Consider the following 20,069-nt stretch of genomic DNA (forward strand, 5'->3'; position numbering starts at 1 on the left):
AAGATCAAGTTCTTCAATACGACCGAGACACTCGCCGCGTAGCAGGACGGATGGGCATGAAAATGGATTCGATACATACATTGCACTAAGATCTTCTTCGAACTTGAGAACAGCAAATGGAAGCAGGAGGCACGGATGGCGTGAAGCGGCATCGGATGGTGTGAAGACGACAGTCTAAATAGTAACACTTTCACAGCAGAGTGGAACGAGGGCAGCGGAAAATGGAGGAATGTCTGTGTCAGTGGCGACAAGGAGTTTTACAGGCCGAGTAGGGACGTCACACAAGACAGTATCACACACAGGAAAAAAGGCAACTTCCGCGCGGGTGCAGTCAATAACGGCACGATGAGTGGAAAGGAAATAGCAGCCCAGGATGATGTCGTGTGAGCAGTGAGCCAGTACAATAAACTCGATGGTGTATAAGGCGTCTTCGATGAGAACGCGGGCTGTGCACGCTGCTGAGGGATGAATGCGCTGTGATGAAGCGGTGCGAAGCGAAAAGTCGGGTAGTGCGGTGGTCACCTCGCGAAGACGACGGCAAAGAGATTCGCTGATGACGGATACGGCAGCGCCAGTGTCAACGACAGCGAGTATTGCGACACCGTCGACGAACACTTGTATTACGTTAGCGGGAGAAGACGGAGGACTTGAAGAGTTCGAACCAAGCGCAGTTCTTGCCCCGGGAACTGCGACTGATAGTTTCCCTCAAAAGCGCCGGTAGAACGTCGGGGAAGCGGTGATGGTGAACGGCGACGAGGGGAAGATGATCGGAGAGAGGTATACGTTTGATTGTCCCGAGAAACGAAGTCGGAACCGGGTTGAGTTCTCGGTGAGGGCTGGTCGGCGTCGTACGAGTAGTTCCAGGGGTCAGGGCGAGAAGGTGGAAGGCGTTAGCGGCAAAGACGGGCTTCATGGCCCGGCAGCCCGCAAGAGTAACAGATTGGCCGGTTGTCTGCGGTGCGCCAAGGGTTTGTAGGGCGTTGGAGTAGCCTTGGAATAGGGACATGGAACGCCGACCCAGGCAAAGGCGAAGGATGGTTGGAAGGGGCGGCCTGGTAGGAAACAGGTGCGGTTGGCATTAGCGGCCTGGCTTTAACTTGGGCGTATGTCAATGGTGCCATTACTTGCGCCTGCACAGGGCTGGGCGGGAGCACGGGGCTAGGAGGAAGGACATCAGCGATATGGTCTTGCACGACACGCCGTATGGTAGGGGCCAAGGATGGAGCCATGTCAGGAACAAGGTGACCAGTGTCTTGTAATTGAGGGACCAGGGACAGCTGGCGGGCGACCTCTTCGCGAACGAAGGCTTTGATCTGCTGAATCAAAGGGCTGTCCTCTGATGGAGTAGAACCACCCAGTGCTACTGTAGAGATGGTGTCGTCTCTAACACCGGACCGCCTGGTAGAAGCGCGCTGCTTTCGAAGCTCGTCGTAGCTCTGGCAAAGTTTAATCACGTCACTGACGGAGGTAGGATTTTTTACCCTGACACGCGTCTGACACGCATCCTCGGAAATACCTTTCAAGATGTGTCCGATCTTAGCCGCTTCGGACATTAGTGGGTCGACACGTTTGCACAGGTCAACGATGTCCTCTATGTAACTGGTGAACGACTCTTCGGCCTGCTGAGTGCGCTCGCGCAAGCGTTGTTCTGCTCGGAGCTTGCGAACTGCAGGACGGCCAAACACTTCCGCAAAATTCTTCTTAAATGCAGACCAAGATGGCAGGTCTGCCTCATGGTTGCGAAACCAGAGGTTCGCCACGTCGGTCAGGTAAAAAATTACGTTACTTAGCTTGATAGTGTCGTCCCATCTGTTATAACTGCTGACACGCTCATACGCCGACAACCAGTTGTCGACGTCTTGGTCAGCCGTGCCACTGAAGGGGCATGTATCACGCTGCCGCAGAACGCCAGAACACAGTACCGCGGTTGGTATGGGCGCCGATGTCGAGGTGGTCTCGTCCGGCATGGTTGAAGCAGAGGTCAGTGTGCGGCTTTAAAGTTCCAGGGTGGATGGGAACGTACCCAGCAGCACCTGCACCAATTGTAGGGGTGTGTTTATTCAGATGGATATAGCCGCTCAGGAGGAACTCGCAGCGGAGCGTCAGGCGTGGCGAATCAGCAAGGCAGCGACCAACTTCTTCGTCTTCGAGCGCGCCAGCACGCGATGCATGGCAGTGGCTATGAAGACGCAAATCACCACACTACACAGATAACATCTTGCATAACATCAGATAACACAAGCTCAGAAATGCAAACATTTTTGGCGTGTAATGGCGTGAGTGCCATTTTCACTGCACCTTACCAGCCAGCAAGCAAAGGCAGAGTGGAGAGGATGGTAAAAATGTTAAAGAAGCTTTAAAGCAGCAGGAAGGGTCGACGCAGTGCAAGATTGCGCGGTTTCTTTTTAGATAACGCAAGACGCCGCATGCAATCACGGGAAAATCTCCGGCAGAGTTGATGTCCGGGCGTAGGCTGAGGGCAGCGTTGGACAGGCATCATCCGATAGGCAACACTTGCCAAAGCTTCCACGGCCAGATACTAAAAGGTTTCGTGTCGGTGACGCAGTTTCCGCTAAAAGCGTTTGTCTAGGTCCAAGGTGGAAAGTGGCCAGGGTTGTGGCTGTGAGAGGCCCTGTGTAGAACATGGGTCTGCTGGACAACGGTGAGCGCCATTACAGACACGGAACCAGTTGAGGGGCGCCTGGACGAGGCCCGCAGCTCACCCACTGACAAGTGCGGAATACCACGTCAGACTCCCTTCAACTACCAGGCGGCCAAAGAAATCGCCTGCCATCATGGAAGCAACCCCGGAAGCACGTCCAGGTCAAGCTACACAGGAATCAATCGAACCGAGAAGATCAATACGTGTTCAACAACCTGTTGTACGTTATGGCATCAATGATTAGCCAACATCCTGATTGTGTTAATAATTATAGGGGAAATGAAAGTAGTGTATCTTTATTGCATCATTATGATACTGTATTTCCTGCGCCATCAATATCAGCCACGCAAGTAGCGGTGGGCTTATCAATTGTTTTCATGCTTTAAAAACGGTGTCCATCAATAAAGATTGTTCAGTTCCACCGTGGCGTCCAACAGAGTTACAACACAATTATAACTATATTTCTCATGGAAATGGAAGAGCGGTACAAAAAGAAAATTTCGACTGTGCAGCACGAGCCCTGGCCTTGCTAACAAAAGCTGCGCGAGGAGCGCACGGTATACCGTGTGCAGCAGCAACGTTCTTGCTTTCGCATTTCTCCAGCGAATCTTTGCAGTGCTCTCGGAATTTTTTATCAAGTAGAAAAGCGTGATTTACTGAGCGAAACATTTTGTCAAGAGCTAAATATATTCTTATAGCTATTGGTTATTTTTTATCCTTTGAATAAATGTCTGCTTTAATTTGCAACAATGCATATTCAGTTGTGCAGTTATTGTGAAAGCTATATTGACATTTCTGTGTGGTTTGGTTTGTGGTGTTTAACGTCCCAAAGTGACTCGGGCTATGAGAGACGCCGTAGCGGTGGACTCCGGAAATTTCGACCACCTGAGGTTGACATTTCTAAAGTATTGTAATTCTGCTTCAGGGATCCCAAGATGCATATTTTTTACTTTCTGCAGCAAATGTTCAGAATTCTACAGAAATGTGTAGTTTTTATTCCGTTACTATCATCGCCTTTATGTACAACAAAAACACTAGCTATTTTCATTCTGTTCGCGAAACAGCCAGCGCTCAGGATGCGGTTCCATATGCGGGTTAGGGGTCTTGAAATGAAGGGTGATATTGATCTAATAGGCCTTATTAAAATGAGGTTTACGCCTGGAGCACCGTTGTAAAGAAATCAGGCCCTGATAAAATTTATTCACTCTTATTACATGGCGATAAGATATAAATTTGGCAGTAGGGCTATCCAGGAAGATCGACGTAACTTTATATTTCCTTCCAGATGTGACGGTTTATAACTGCTGAAAAAGAAGTCGCTAAATTTATTCCTTAAATATAGACCGTTATATGCCCAACATTGTATTTTGACTATGTCTTCTGTCTCTTACGACCAAGTAAATAATTCGAAGCTGTGCATTTATTTTGAGCTGCTTCTGAAAATACTTCATATGCGATTTTTTATGTCAACGCCAATTTCGTAGTTAGATTTCTTGAATTCGCTGATAAGTTCAAGGCTTATATTCTTTATTAAGAGGGCAAGCATTCTATTTTTCTGTAATTCTTTTACGCAGCGGACTACCAATTCAGCGCATCCTAGACATTTATGTTTGCATAGAGTAGTTTCTGCAAAAGCTACCATATAGATTAAGATTTGACCATTGCTAACAATATCAAAAGCTAGGGATGGGTCTCTCACTGTGTATTTTGTCGCATTCGAACTCATATACAGGCACCACAAATGAGCCAAACAATTGCTGATGAATTCTTTTCTACGTTTTCCATCAACCATCAAGATGTGACGGCGCTTTTAAAGAAAATATTGGCATATGAATACTGGTGCTTTCAGGAGTGCTGCTGATTCTCGGTGTAGAATTAGGTCATTAGATTCCTGGATATGTCGCTGCTCTTGAATTTCATGGATGGGCACAATGCTCATCTCAAAACACCAATGCAGGTTCTTTTATGGATGTATTTCTATATACTATGCAATTGGACATTACTCATTGAGAAAGGACAATCTCAGGCTTGAGTATATTCTCTGCATCATAATTACCCTGGGATACGCATTAGGGTACGCATGCTGTATCTGCCCCTTGCAAGGTTTCACTTGACGTGCATTGTAAGGGGTCACAACTACGCACAGCCGGCGGAGTAGGCGAACTCCTGCACCAACTGCACGCAGGCGTTACTTGTACGCGACACGTGTCCCCAACCTTTGGCGCAGTCGCAGCCACAGCAGGTTCGGATGAAATAGGCTACGAACTGGGCACGCTAAGTAACAATTTGTTAACCCTAACGCAAGGCAACAACACACACTGCGAAAGAATGTTCTATCCGATAACATAAGAGTTCGGGTTGCTCAACAGGTCGTCGTAGTCGTCCACCGGTAGCAAGGTGTAAGGGAGGGTCAAGGTTATCTGTCCAGGGTCTCCGGGTGCAGTCGAGGCAAGAAACTTTCCTCTCCCAGGGACCGTGGTTTTATCCTTCTCGGTATTGCATACGGAGAAGTAATCGGTTGCTTCACGGGACCAGACGAGAGAAGCAAGTCGTTCCTCCTTGCGTTTGGAAGGTTACCCATCCCTAGGTTACCAGCGCGATGCTGTGGTGTCGCAGCATTGTATGGAGAGCAAAAGAAATGCTAAGTGCCTTCTCCACCACCCTCTCCTGGCGAGCGCGTGTCATCTCGTGACTCGGCCGCGCTTGTCGCTGGTTAGAAAGGACAGTGGGATATACGTGCATCCCCACAAGTGATGAGGCACCGAAGAAACAAAGAAAACAGCTTTATTTCGAGAGAACGCCTACAGCATTTCTCTAAAGTCCTAGATCATATTTCATTATCCCCTGAGGCAGTAAACAACGTTATTAAAAAGCTTCTCTCCGCGGCGAAGCGCTGTGCTTTCTTAGTCGCTCAGCAGTATAAAGTATCGCTAAGAACACAGTATTATTTCGCGCACATAATGATCAGAGCAATTATACTGTTTTTTTGCAAACTGCATAGCTTAACGTATGGCGGACAGGAAGCCCGTGAGAGATGTGGCATGGTAACTTGGGAAGTTGGCTCACTTTAATTACTTCCATTTACGTCCAACTTGGCCTGAAGACGTTTAACAACTCTGACGGGCATAATTATTCGCAATCTAGCCTTGCACACACCCTGAACCCACAGTTTCTCTGCATTTCCTACTTTTTGTTTCAAGCGACAGCTTTGATGCAATACTTGAAGGGCCTCCGAGCAATCGTGCATCATGTGGAGATGCCGCGATAAGCAATCAGCAACATGTTTTGTGTGCACTTTTGCTTGGCCGCAGCCACAAGCAAAACACAGAGACATGGGTACAGCAGGACTGAATTCACTCCGACTGTAAAAGTCATATGAAACTGCGCTCCAGCTTTTGTCAGTCGCAGCAAACATACCGAATCAATTGTTTCAGCGGCCAATGCTTTGCAGCGCTGATGCCAGTCTGTTCAGCATTTGGGTAAAGTATACTGACAGTTCAACTGCGCAATTGAATAGTCATAATGAAGCGCAAATCTGTGCCTGTGTGCAGCCCTGTGTGGCCTGTGTGCAGAAATTCGTTCCTTTTTTGACGGTCTTTCATATATATCAGTCATAAAGTGCCGCTCTGAAGCTGTGCTTGCAGCTGTCTCTCTGTGTGAAGAACCCTGACACCTTTCTCAGTATCCTGGTAGAGCCTGGGGACGTACGCTGCGTGAAATTGTCATCGAGATTACCAAAGTTCACCTAATGTTTTGTGTAAGATTATAAGCAGAACAAAGTTTTAACTTACAAAAAGTAGGCTTCATTTTCACAGGAGTGACACTAAAATGTCCTTTTCTTGATTCTGCCATTTTCACTTTCCAGCGGTCCTCTGCTTTTTTTTCTGTGCCTGGAGCCTTGAGGAATTTTCATTGTACTGAATAACAGCCAGATGTGACCTAGAAAGAAGGTAAAATATGAATGAATTTCTCATACTATTGAAAAAAAATGTGTTTCTTGTTGCCTACCAGCAAAATTATGCCGAATAGAGGCTACTATATGAAACTATTATGCATTATATTCACATCACTGCAGCAGAGATTGCTTCTGTTTTAGCTTTTATATACAGCGCCTTTACATCGAATTATTAATGTAATGCAGGTTTCGCCAAGCATCAGAATGAATGTAAGACATGGGCTATACAACATGATATCGTGAATCACCCGTGTTCTCCCTGCTGTTCTATTCTAGCGATCATTATTAGTCCAAGTGGACAAGTGAACCTTGAGCATTCTTGCAGTTTCAATAAAGTAGCTTCGGGACATTCGAGCCGGTTATAGAGAGGTCAGACACTTGCCCTGACAACTTCCATTTATTTAAAAACTATTTTTGTCTTGGGACTGCACTAAGATGAGGAGCACAAAAGAGAGACGAGTTGTTTTTCCAGCCAGCCCTCATGCTTGCCCTCAACTTTGTGAATTGCATTGTCTTAGCTCTTGTCCTTTTGTCTGAATACATTCCTGGTGCTCTGTTCGTTTTCTCATTTTATCTGCCTATTCTAACATACCAGCAATGACTTTCAATGAAGACCCTTGGGTGGACTGTGCAGTATGTCTATAGCCTCTTGTCTCACTTATTCCAAGGAAGGGGATTACAGAATGGCTAGTGGTACTATCCTACCAAATATGTTTTTACCACACTATATGAAGCAGCCTTAGTAGGTTATAAGTGTGCACAGCACTGTCCTCCGAAGATATGAAAAGTGCCTTTGAAATGGCAGTGTTCGAAGGTTCGAAAATAATGACAAAAGTGAAATTCAGCTAATTTACAGAAGTGTATTCCCTATCAGGATGGAAGGATTGTGGCAACTGGCTCATCAGGTGCATTGGGTGCCTGCTTTAAGCAGAAGTTGGGATTGAGGTACGTGGTGGTGTCCAATTTATGCAGAAGTTGGGACTGAGTTACGTGTGGGCAGTATTTGTTTTTTGGTAGATGTCAGGGTCGACTCCTGTGAATCGCAACTGTAGGGTCTCGTTTTACCTGCTCTGATAACATGAGAGCTCCAGATCAAACACTGATCTAAGGAGACTGAAGTTGAGCCCAACTTCAATAAAAGAAGGCACCCAATACGTCCAGTAACACAGCAGCTGCTCCATCCTCACATTAAAAAAAAACACTTGCACTTGATTTTTCTTTTCCAGAATTTAGCCCTACACCATAAGAAAGATTGCCTTGAGGTGCTTGATAGTGGCCACAGTGCAATTTTCCAGATTGCATAGCATGAACTAAAAGGAATCTGCTAGTTGCTAGTTCTAATTGGCTGCTTAGCAAGTTGAAGAATCAAAATGGAGCAAAAGAAAATGGAGCAAATAAAGCACGTGCTAATAGACGAACTTCTGTTGTTTTCTCACTGTGTTCTATTTTCTTTTTCTATTTTCTGCTCCTTTCATTGTGACAATAATATGTGCATACATTAAAAGCTTCATGTAAGAATTTATTGTTTGCACATGTCATGCAGAAAGGTTGGACTTCATAGTCACACTGGAGTGAAAAATAATGTCTTACTCTTCCCTATGATTCAACTTTCCTTACTTGCATCCCACTATCAGAGTATGCAATTGATCTGGGAGCAAACCTGATGACCAAGTTGTGAAAAGATTCAAGGGAAGATGTTCGGGCTTTGGTAGACAGTTATCGAACGTTTTTCAAAAACTGGGAGTTCTTGAAAGCACATGAATCTTATATATATATATATATATATATATATATATATATATATTGATACGTGGCAGAAGGCTAGTACCACAACAAGGGAACCCACAGCAGGTGATGAGAGACTAGGTGTTCAGGCAAGCACCAACCATTTTCTTCAGCTTTGTCGTCTATCACAGAATAGTCCACCGTCGTCCTCTTTAGTGCCATGTACGTAACATTACCCGGCGCGAAAAGCACTGTCCCGGTGCGTGCTACGTCGAGGAAGTACAGCTTGAGTGGTAAGGCTTCATGCGAGTGATATGAGCAATTTCTGTACGGGGCATATCGAACTGTCGGTGTGGGTACACAGACAAGAGAGTCCGGAGAGTAGTGGACGTCCCTATGACGGGAATCATGGCGGCGTTTTTGAGAGTTTTGGGAGGAAGCCAGTCGGCGGCGAGCAATAACACGGGCGGCGTCAGCTCGGGATATGGCGTCGCGAACATAGTAACTTCCATTCGCGGTGGGAGGCAGTACGCTGTCAAATGGAAGAGAAGGGTCACGGCCGAACAGACGATAGAAGGGCGAGTAGCCTATTGCGTATAATGCATTCCGTCACGATACAAAGGTCAAAAATGGTATGGTAATATTCCAGTCACGGTGGTCAGCCGATACATACATTGTCAACATATCCGTGAGTGTGTGAATGAGGCGTTCGGTGAGGCCGTTCTTTTGTGGATGATAAGCGGTGGTGAAGTAGTCCTTAATGGAGCAGTAACGGATAATTTCTTCGACTACTCGAGCAAGAAAGCAGCGATCACGGTCAGTGAGCAGCTGGCATGGTGCACCGTGGAGCAGGATGACGTCATGGAGGAGAAATGCTGCCACGTCAGTTGTTGCACAGCTGGTGGGTATCGCGTAGTATAGTCCGTAGCCACCGCAAACCATGTATTCCCCGAAGCAGACAGAGGAAAAGGCCCGAGGATATCAAGGCCAAGTCGGAAAAATGGGTCTATTGGGATGTCGATAGGCGGTAGGGATCCAGCAGGCACAACCGCGAGCTTCTTCCGTCGCTGACACTTGTCACAAGAAGCCACGTAACGACGAACAGAGCGGTAGAGGCCTGGCCAAAAGAAGCGCCGGCGGACGCTGTCGTACAAGATACGCCAAGATGACCCGCAGTGGGCGCGTTGTGCAACTGCTGAAGAACGGTGGCACGCAGGTGGTCGGGGACTACGAGCAGAAGCTCAGCGCCATCTGGTCGCATATTGCGCCTATATAAAGTGCTGTTGTGGAGCACATACACAGCAAGGGTAGCGTCAGGGTGATCAGTGCCGAGGCGGTTGATAATGCCGCATAGTTTGAGATCTAATCGCTGTTCATCACGATTGCTTGAAAGGTCAGAGATCGACAACACACAGGGGTCATCGTCACACTCGCTTTCAGACGGCGGATCTACCAGGTTGCGGGATAGGCAATCGGCATGAGTGGGTAGCCGGCCGGACCTGTGGACGACAGAAAAAGTGTATTCCTGAAGACGCAGCGCCCAACGCCCGAGACGACCAGTAGGGTCCTTCAGCGAAGAACGCCAACATAAAGCGTGGTGGTCGGTGATGACGGAGAACGGGCGGCCAAACAAGTAAGGGCGAAACTTTGTAATGGCCCACACGGGACCTAAACACTCACGTTCTGTGATGGAATAATTTTGCTCAGCTGCTGAAAGTAGGCGACTGGCATAAGCAATGATGCTGGTGCGACCCGTCTGCTGTTGTGCGAATGGCACCAATACCGTACCTACCTCCGGTGCGTACCTCCGTTGGTGATGAGGGGTTGAAGTGTGCCAGGACGGGCGGGTTGGTGAGGGCTGCCATTAGAGCAGAAAAGGCTTGCGATTGTTCTGGGCCCCAGCAGAATAGAACGTCGTTCTTCCGAAGAAGGGTGAGTGGACGAGCCGTCTCCGCAAAGTTGTGGAGAAACGGCCGAAAATACGAGCAAAGGCCAAGAAACCTGCGAACGTCACTCATACAGCGGGGTTCAGGACATTCATTTACAGCACGAATTTTGTCGGGGTCAGCTTGAACACCGCGGACATCGACCAAATGTCCGAGTACCTTGAGTTGACGTCGGCCGAAGTTGCACTTCTTTGAATTCAGCTGAAGGCCAGCTCTTCGGAAGACTCCAAGAATAGCATCAAGGCGGTGAAGGTGGCTCTCGAAGGTCGAAGAAAAGACAGTGACGTCATCGAGATAACATAAGCACGTCGTCCACTTAAAACCACGTAGAAGAGAGTCCATCATACGCTCGAATGTAGCGGGCGCATTCCACAGGCGAAACGGCATCACCTTGAATTGGTACAGACCATCGGGAGTAACGAAGGCGGTCTTCTCTCGGTCCCGTTCGTCAACCGCGATCTGCCAATAACCGGAACGAAAATCAATTCAAGAGAAATAACTGGCATCCTGCAAGCAGTCCAGGGCATAATTTATCCTGGGAAGTAGGTAAGCGTCCTTCTTGGTAACTTTGTTGAGTAATCCAGGTATTGCCCTTCTTTCTAACAAGCACGACTGGTGATGCCGAGGGGCTGCTCGAGGGCTCTATAATGTTTCTTGCCAACATCGTGTCCACTTCGTCTTGTATGACGTGGCGTTCAGAAATGGCGACTCGGTAAGGTCTTCTGTGAATTGGGCTGGCGTCTCCGGTATAAATACGGTGAGTACCGAGGAACGTATGTCCCAAGGGTCGCTTACCAAAATGCAAAATGTCACTGTATGAGGCCAGAAGGCTGGTACGTGCTTGAGCAGGATCAGGACACAAGTCAGGAGCTACGTTCCTGATATGCGGGCTTCCGTAGGCGGGGATGACGCATGCTGTTTCGATACTCCAGCAGTAGGGTCAGGTGAAAGTGCACACACATTAAAGTCAGACAACGGGGTCAGTTTGGCGAGAGAAATTCCCTCAGGAAGAACCTGTACAAAAAAGGTGAAGTTCTTCTGGACTGGGATAAGTGTGTTTATTCGCTAAATGCACGATATTGTGAGGAGGGCTATGCTACGCAGCAGAGTCACATCGGTTAAGGGGGAACAACGTAGTCGCCATCAGGAATGGGGGGAAAGGCGACAGGAGCACAGCGGTTTCAGATACACAGCGGTTTCAGATTGCAGACGAGTAAATGCAGTGGAGCGAACACGGAGCATTGAAGCTGCATGAGCTTGTCCATCAGGACAAAACGGCAGGTCTAGATGAAGCATTCAAGAACAGTCAATGAGTGCGGAGTGTGCAGGTAAAAAGTTGAGGCCTAATATAACGTCTTGAGGGCAACTGCTGAAGACTGTAAATAACATAGGGATGTTGTGGCCGGCAATGCTAAGGCGTGCAGTACACATACCAATCACAGCGGCTGTGTTGCCATCCGCAACACGAACGGTAGATGAGGTGGCGGGTGTGAGGACATTTTGAGGCGCTGGAACTGAGGACTAAAATATGGGTGCCAGTGTCAATAAGTGCATAAATGGGGACTCCATCCACAAGAATATCAATGAGATTACGTCTAGGTGCGGGGTTCGGAACCGAGTTGGCAGTTAGGGTCGATAATGCAGCCTAACTCCTGGGCGCTGCATTCACTAGTTTCCTGAGTAGGTGCCGGCATATGTTGGAGAGGAGCCACGACGAGATACCAGTGATCGGGATCGACGAGCCCGAGGAGATGGAGGTCGGCTGTAGCGACGAGCAGTAGGGACGGTTTCGTTGCGAGGCTCATCTAGTTGAGGAGGAAGGTGTCCAGGTCGATCATCGGTGGGGCGGGGTTCCTCTGGTTGGACAGCAAAGCGTCGAGGTCCATAGTAATACCGATGGTCAGAGTTGTAATAGGAGCGAGGGGTGGGGAAAGTACGGCTACGGTAATACCGCTAAGTGTGGCCGGCTTGAGAGCAAATGAAGCAGATTGGCCTGTCGTCTGGTGTGCGCCACTCTGCAGGATTGTGACCAAGGTGGGGAGGATGTGCTGGCGGGTGTAGCAGCCACTAAAGGAACAGGGTGCGATGGTGGCGGGGGCGGCACTGAGCTAGAGGAGAGGCCGACGTTTGCAAGTTCCTGGCGGACAACGGCCTGTATCAAGGGCACAGTGTCGGGCAGCGGAGACGGGAGTGGTGCAGGAGTTAGGGCCTCAAGTTCTCTCCGGACGATTCGAGTCACAGTCCTGGGATGGGAGGGCTGGTGCAAAGGTCATCGCATGATGAGGTAGCCGCCGTGTTCGGAAGACGCTCAAAGCGATGTACGAGATATCTTTGTTTAACCTGCTCGAATTTTCGGCAGACTTGAAGCACCGAGTCAACGGTAGACAAATCCATGCAGTACAGGATGTGGAACGCATCATCCGCGATACCCTTGAGGATATGCCCTACCTTGTCACTTTCCGGCATGGAGGTATTGATCTTGCGACACAACGCAAGCACGTCCTGAATGTGGGCGCGGTAGGACTACGTGGAGGTTCGAACACGAGACAAAAGTTTCGTTTTTGCAGCGAGAGCGGGACCAATTGGTTTCCCGAACAAGTCCTTAAGCTTTCGCTTGCATATATCCCAGCTAACGAGCTCTTGTTCGTGGTTTTGAAACCACGTTCGAGCTGTTTCCTCCAAATAAAAGATGATGTTAGCGAGCATGATGGTGGAATACCAGTGGTTCTTCCGGCGGCATCGCTCATACTCATCTAGCCAATCGTCAATGTCGGGGTTGTCGTTACCATTAAAGATGGGAGGGGGGAGAAGTTTTGTCAGAACTGGCTGAAGTGTTGTTCCTGCGGTGGTAGGGGCTGCTTCGGATATCATCGTGGCTGTTTGAGATGTGATTGTGATCCCAGGTAGGTGGCGACCGCTTCGCAAATCCAGCTTTTGGCAGCGTAAATGGGGCTAATTGGCGCGTACGGGGATCTTGATTCACCTCCGCCAAGATGATACGTGGCAGAAGGCTAGCACCACAACAGGGGAACCCATAACAGGTGATGAGAGACTAGGTGTTCAGGCAAGCACCAACCGTTTTCTTCAGCTTTGTCGTCTATCACAGAGTAGTCCATCGTCGTCCTCTTTAGTGGCATGTACGTAACAGTATATAAATACAAATATTCTAGTCAATAATAGATGCTGAACCTTCTCTGCTGCATTGCAGCTAAAATCAGTTTTAGGATCATATACATAAAAAGACCCCAGGTCGTGTACTACTACTTTACAGTGAACAGAAATATAAGAGTTGTCGAGCAAACATCCTGCACTTTGTCTTCTTTAAAATAGTCTGTGTAGGACAGTGTAGGAAAACCCCATTGTACAGGGTCTTGAATATTTGAGGGCTGGGATTTAAAAAATTCCTATGCAAAATCTACTGCCCCATTCGAGCTGAAATAACGTTCACAAAGTAGCAAAATATCGTCTACGTTATCTGATAAGTGATTCAACATTGGTACTTGCCTAGATTTTCCGAAATCGAGAAAAAACTGCTGTTGGCAGCGTGTACAATTTTCGCAGAAGAGAGTCGAAAAGCTATTTTGACATGATGCGTCATCTGTCGGGCAGCGAGGCAAGCGCGCCAACGGCCTGGATGGAGCTTGTCTCACTGCTCGACAGATGACGCATCATGTCAAAATAGCTTTTCGACTCTCTTCTGCGAAAATTATGCACGCTGCCAAGAGCAGTTTTTTCTCGATTTCGGAAAATCTAGGTAAGTACCAATGTTGAATCACTTATCAGATAACGTAGACGATATTTTGCTACTTTGTGAACGTTATTTCAGCTCGAATGGGGCAGTAGATTTTGCATAGGAATTTTTTAAATCCCAGCCCTCAAATATTCAAGACCCTATATTTGTGTTCCATACTGGCATGTATGACCAAGCTACCTCACTGTTAAAATATCTTGCAGTCTCAGCACTAACATTTGCATTGTGTTGTTTCTTCACGTCATTATGGGTTTCTTTGTCGCCTGTGTTATATGTGAACTTGCTGTTATGTGCAGATGTGTACAACTTTTTTTCCGTCAAGTTGTATTTGCATTACCTATCCCTTAAATTTATCATTGGTTGACTAATGCTACAAATGTGGGCCGTGCACCTGCCAAACAACATCAGAGTGAGAACTTTACAAGAAAAACTATACAAAACAAGTTAACTCTGCTAATCCCTCCTGTTTGCAAGAAGCTCACGCAGGCATTTGCTGTATGGTCCATCATGTCCATCATGCTTATCGCATATGTGGTTCCACAGCCTGCAGCGCATGCTGATAATCAGGTCACCATCACGCAGGCCTAGGACAGCAGCATGGTAAACATGACTTGTAATTGTCTGGATCCGTGGTCCTATTGCTTCGCAGCCCTTCAACCCGCTCGCAGCTTTCAACTTCTCAAAAACCAATGCAGAATATTATTGGTTTGGTCTGGTTTGTGGGGTTTAACGTCCCAAAACAACTCAGGCTATGAGAGACGCCGTAGTGGAGGACTCCGGAAATTTCGACCACCTGGGGATCTTTAACGTGCGCTGACATCGCACAGCACACGGACGCCACTTCGTTTCACCTCCACCGAAACGCAGCCGCCGTGGTCGGGATTCGATCCCGGGAACTCCGGCACAGTAGGCGGGCGTATTACCACTGCACCACCCCGGCGGGGCGCAGAATAGTATTATGACTATGTGTTTGCACTATTTAATAAAGCAAGTAACTGCACGCAACTTTATTAATGTGCCAGGCATCAAAGCAGTGCTGTATGTACGATATGCTGATCTGGCAATATATCCAGATAGCTGGGTGGTGGTCTGTAGATAGATTACATAAAAAAACTTATTACATTATTATATATGTCAGCAAATGTACCTTTTCTCAAATGGTTTGCAACGATGAAACATTTTGTAATTCAATTCTTTTTATTGTAAAATAATGAATTTGATTTTTTTATGTATAGACATGCAAGCAGCACTTGCCAAGAGCGCTATTGGTGAGGCTGAAACAATTTCTCTTAATAATATGCAGAAATTGTCATCTGTTGTTAAAGACTGCACTGAGACCCGTTAAACTGAGGCCAGGCCTTCCTTCTCCATGCTCGAGCTGTTGAGCACCGCAGCTGACTGTACGCAGTTAATATGAATTGCACCTTGCCAATTTTCGCATCGCAGCATTGCCTTACCCCTCCTATTCTTGTCTGTTTGCATTGTAGGATATGGCCAGTCTGAATAACAACCAGGATGTACGTGCAGTACTTGCCGCTGCAGCCCTAGGATTCGCAACGCAACGCCCATCTCCTGCGAGGTCCACTTCCATTCCATGCAGCTGATGATCTGCACCCGCTGTTCCTGGAAAAGCTGGGAAAAATGTATGTGCATTTGGCAGCCACTTTTAACGTTGCGCCGAACTGTGTCACTCGTTGCACTGCTACATCGGCGCGTGCTGGTTTTTCAGTTTATTTTCCTCTCCCTGCCTTTCCGCAGAAAAAACGTAGCTGTGTATAACTCCTGTCAACCAACACTTGCACATCCGATCGTCGGCAGCCGATCTCTTAGGGATTAAGAGGCACAACTTTGAGCGACTAAGCGAGTTCACGCGATTATAACGTTCTATTCGTGACCCCCCCCCCCCCCCTCCTGCAGAAGCTGTTTCCAACTCTTCATTCTTTTCACACGTCCCTCCTTTCTTCTCCTTCGTTCTTTTATCAACCACCAATCTCTGTTATCATGTATTTCTTTCCTGGCCGCCTCGGTTGGTGAACTTGGACGCGGCTCCATCCGCGTGACATTTTAGGGCGACCTCTCTATAAACACAGTACGGCATAAAAAACTAAAAAAAACTCTACAGGGCGGGAGTCATGCTGATATTATAATCGGGCACCGAACAGAGTTGTTTACTTCATGTCGGCGCGCGCGTTGTTCGTATTCCCGCTGTTAGCTGACGCCGAACCGCGCCTGACAAACTACACCACTGCGCACAACTACGCAGCCCCCTTCTACTCATCCCGTTTCTTTTTTTTTCTTCAGTATCGATCGTTATCATTCCCGAAGGGGCATCGTATAGAGTCAAACGCAACAGGAGCCTAAACACGAAGGTTTGAAGGTTCGAGCGAAGTGCACAAGCGGGTTTCCTTCCACAACACTCCGAAGACCGCTGTCTCCGAGTGCGATCTATATTCTGAATTTATAGCTTTTTGGCTGACATCTCAAACCCTCGCTGCGGCACGGATATCATGGACCCCAAGGTCGAAAAGCGACTTCGGCGAATGAGTGCCGAGATGAGACTCGACCCCCATAAGTTAAAGAATCCGGTGCTGAACCCCGACGACAATAGTAGGGCAATTTGTTTAACCTACACCAGCTACACCAGTGCAAACAAACATTTATTGCAGGTATAAAAGATTTTCTACACTGGTGTAGCTGGTGTAGGTTAAACAAATGGCCCTATTATACGGCTTGTATGGGTGCATTGGTGCGTGGGGTCGACTAGCGTAACCGTAAAAATATCAAAATCCCATCGTAAGCTCGCCACTTGTTTATTTTGAGCAGTTAAATTCACAGTGATCTAAAAACATCTCGCTTATGCACGCCAAAAAGCCGAGCAAGATCGCCTGAGTTAGAGTTAAAAAAAGCATTTCACATTGGACTGTTATAACACGGCTAAACCTAATAATAACACAATCTTTTGAGTTTACATTTACCGGCACTATTGGAAGAAACAGCGTTGGTATCACTCCTTCACGCAGTCTTGTTGGGATCCCCAAATCGCGAACCACATCCGGATAAAACTTAAACGCAACGCGCGTGAAATGTCGTCCACAAACGTAGATAAACTCTTTCTTCACCAATGCTTGCTATCCGATGAGCTGTAGCCACTGATTTCGGAGGTTGGCGTCTTGAGACACTTTACGCAGAATGCATTTCCATGCCTTCGCTGCCAGGGACTGCAAACTGTAACACGCTCCCACTCATGTTCCGTCAAACGACAATTCTACGCTTCGACCATTGCCTTCGCCAACTCGTGGGCAGTCCAGCCCAGAGCTCTCCTGTACCCATCGCGCACACGCCGTAACACAACATTGAGGGTGAGGTCGACTCCAGGGATGAATACCGTGGCCACAAATCTTCCGAGTTGCGCCGAAGGGCGATAACGATGGCGCCAAACGGATGTTATGGCGTGCGGCGCTAAGCAAAAAAGTAAAAGCGCAACTGCGTTTGTTGTAACGTGTCAGTGGGCGAGGCCCGTGGTGGACGGCCAGCCTTAGCACGTGCTAAAGGTTACAGGGAGGAGGAAAGCCAGGAAGGCGTAGATATTCAAATTTTGATTACAAATAACTCTGTTTCCAAATACCACATTTCAAAAATTCTTGCGGGAAGGTTATCTTGCATCGACATTCTTTCACATACTAGGCATACGGAAACTGTATCGCTAGCTGTTTTTAACCCCTTTAAAAACACTTTAGGCGAACTGGCTACAGCACTCATCTAATCTCCGTTTTCGTTCAGCTGCTATCCGCTTATTCGAATTGATGCTAGGCAAGACGGCAGAAATGTAAAGAGGTGACGACTTGCATACTAATCACCGCAATAGTTCGTCTAAATTTGCAATTTTCTGGAGATATTAAGTACCTAAGGATTCTTTATGGTTTCCTTATAAAGCCTGCGTCCATGATGCTGCTTAGCTTGTGAACAAACAGTGATGAGATTGTTATAAAAAGCATGCATAATTTTAGCTGTGGTCAAAATGAAATAACCATAAAAACACAATATTAGCGTTTGATTTACCAGTAGGAAGCGCGTTGGCATTACACCACGCACATATTTTTTAATTTTGTTAATAATTATTGCCTAAACTGCACAATCCATAAATAATTACTGCCACACTGAACACCAACAAAGGTAAATAGACGACCCTACCAAATGTCACTAGGCGGGAATTTTTGGTAACAACAAACGAAGGCTATATCAAACAGTCGCTCAGATAAAAAAAAAAAAAAACAATAATTCTCGAAAGTATTTGAGCTTAAAAACTAAGTTCGTTATGAATACAGGTAATCTGCACATTCTTTCCACAAAAGCCATCGGTATAGATCGTGAGCCTTGTGAAAACTTGCAGGTGTATGTTGAAGTGAAAGCTTCCGCCTTGCACGGCTTCGTTTTCTTGTCACCTCCATTATACGGTCTGGACTGCGATCTATTTTTGAAGCACGTAATCATGATTTGTTTGTGTCTCGCTAGCCGTTTGTTTCTTTTTGTACGTACTGGAGATAAAATTTAAAATATCGCTTAACTGTTATTTCTAGCGGCCAATGTTTTGTTCCATAAATGTATCTATAGACGGTCACAAATCGAAGGTAGGTGGGGACTGATATTGCCAATATTCCAGCTGTTCTCCGACGGTAGATTCAGGGCAAACGAGTACCGCCGATGCATTGCGTACTTTACGAGCTCATGCACTGAAACAGTTGCAACGACAATTTTAGGCACGCAGCGCTTGTTCCAAATGGATACTGAGCTTAAAGGTGCAGATTTACATATGTAGAGCTGCATGCAAATCGAGTACACACCACGAGCGGTGGGCTTGTAACTACAGTAGTAGTGAGAGCTGGACGCTGAGGTTTCCTATTCAATCTTCGCATCGTGGATTTTTGTTTTCATTTTGTTATTTCGGTATTCAATAGCTTCTGTAGCGGACACCCCGAGAAACAGATATCTGGGTGTCTACGCTCAAAAAGCGTGCCGTAGTGTTTATTTACGTATTTCGATTTCGTCACACTGCATGATCAAATGCGGAATGTTTAACCTTTTTACATGAAACGAAATTCCACGAAGCTGAAAATCTTCCATCACTGCAGCGGAATGCGGTCGGAGAAAATGCGATGGCACTTATAGCGTAAGGAAAATTCAGCTCCGCACAAACATAAAAGGCGGTGTCCCAGGCCCTATGGCTTCTCAAGGAATGCCTAAACACCCCTATTTCCCCTTTTCTTATCAGCTTTATAGCGAGAAGTATTTGCGCAATCGATCTGTTGCAGACAGTTTGGTCACACTGTCGGCACCTTTGGCCATAAAGTAAAGCACTGACATTACGGTCCGTTTCATTTCAGTTCAGTGTCAGGGCTCCCCCAGTCTGTCTCAGCAACATTTAGTATGCCTTCTTGCCATTACAAAGGCTTTTAGTGCAAACTGAACATGAAGAAGATGGGCATAGCGATACAAAAGTTGCAATTTTCTTCAAGCGATCGAGCGTTAAATATGGTCATTTGATTGAGCAATTTTTTTTCGATCTGACCCTGACACAGAGCACGGCAAAGTGTTGAACATAATTAGTTAGTTCGGCTTATGGTAAGCGTATGGCAAAGCAGTTGTCTCACTTCTGAATGGACCCACACACCAATGATAGACGGCATAGATTTGAAGGTATCTACTCAGTTCGAATATATCGCTAAAATTAGATTCTAACTTAAGTAGTGGATACATCCTAAACTACAAGTTAAACGGTAAGACACCAGCCCAAATTCCACACCGCACAAATAATGGTCCGTCTGTCTGGAAACATTTTAGACCTGGTATGTTACTAGAAGGAATTTTGAGGTGCGCTAGCTGAGCCCCACTCACAATCATTAGACGAGCTCCTGGTTAGTGATTGGTGGCCACCGCACTCGAGCTCAACCAACTAATGCCTTCTGGCTGGCCAGGTTGAAGCAAACGAGCAGGGCTGCCTCCAACGTCTTCCAGGCGGCAGTTGGGTTTCAG

General features: G+C 47.0%; 1 long non-coding RNA gene across 1 annotated transcript; it reads right to left on the reverse strand.

Moving 5' to 3' along the window:
* Positions 1–5,706: 5,706 nt before the first annotated feature.
* LOC146193318 (uncharacterized) lies at positions 5,707–15,652 on the reverse strand. Its single transcript, XR_014706439.1, has 3 exons — positions 15,497–15,652; positions 6,454–6,601; positions 5,707–6,371 (listed from the first exon to the last, which is right to left on the reverse strand). It is a non-coding gene; the product is annotated as an uncharacterized LOC146193318 (long non-coding RNA).
* Positions 15,653–20,069: the final 4,417 nt, after the last annotated feature.

The sequence above is a fragment of the Amblyomma maculatum genome, chromosome 4 (assembly GCF_055883805.1).
Source record: "Amblyomma maculatum isolate TAMU_Amacu chromosome 4, ASM5588380v1, whole genome shotgun sequence".
In the NCBI taxonomy this organism is placed as follows: domain Eukaryota; kingdom Metazoa; phylum Arthropoda; class Arachnida; order Ixodida; family Ixodidae; genus Amblyomma; species Amblyomma maculatum.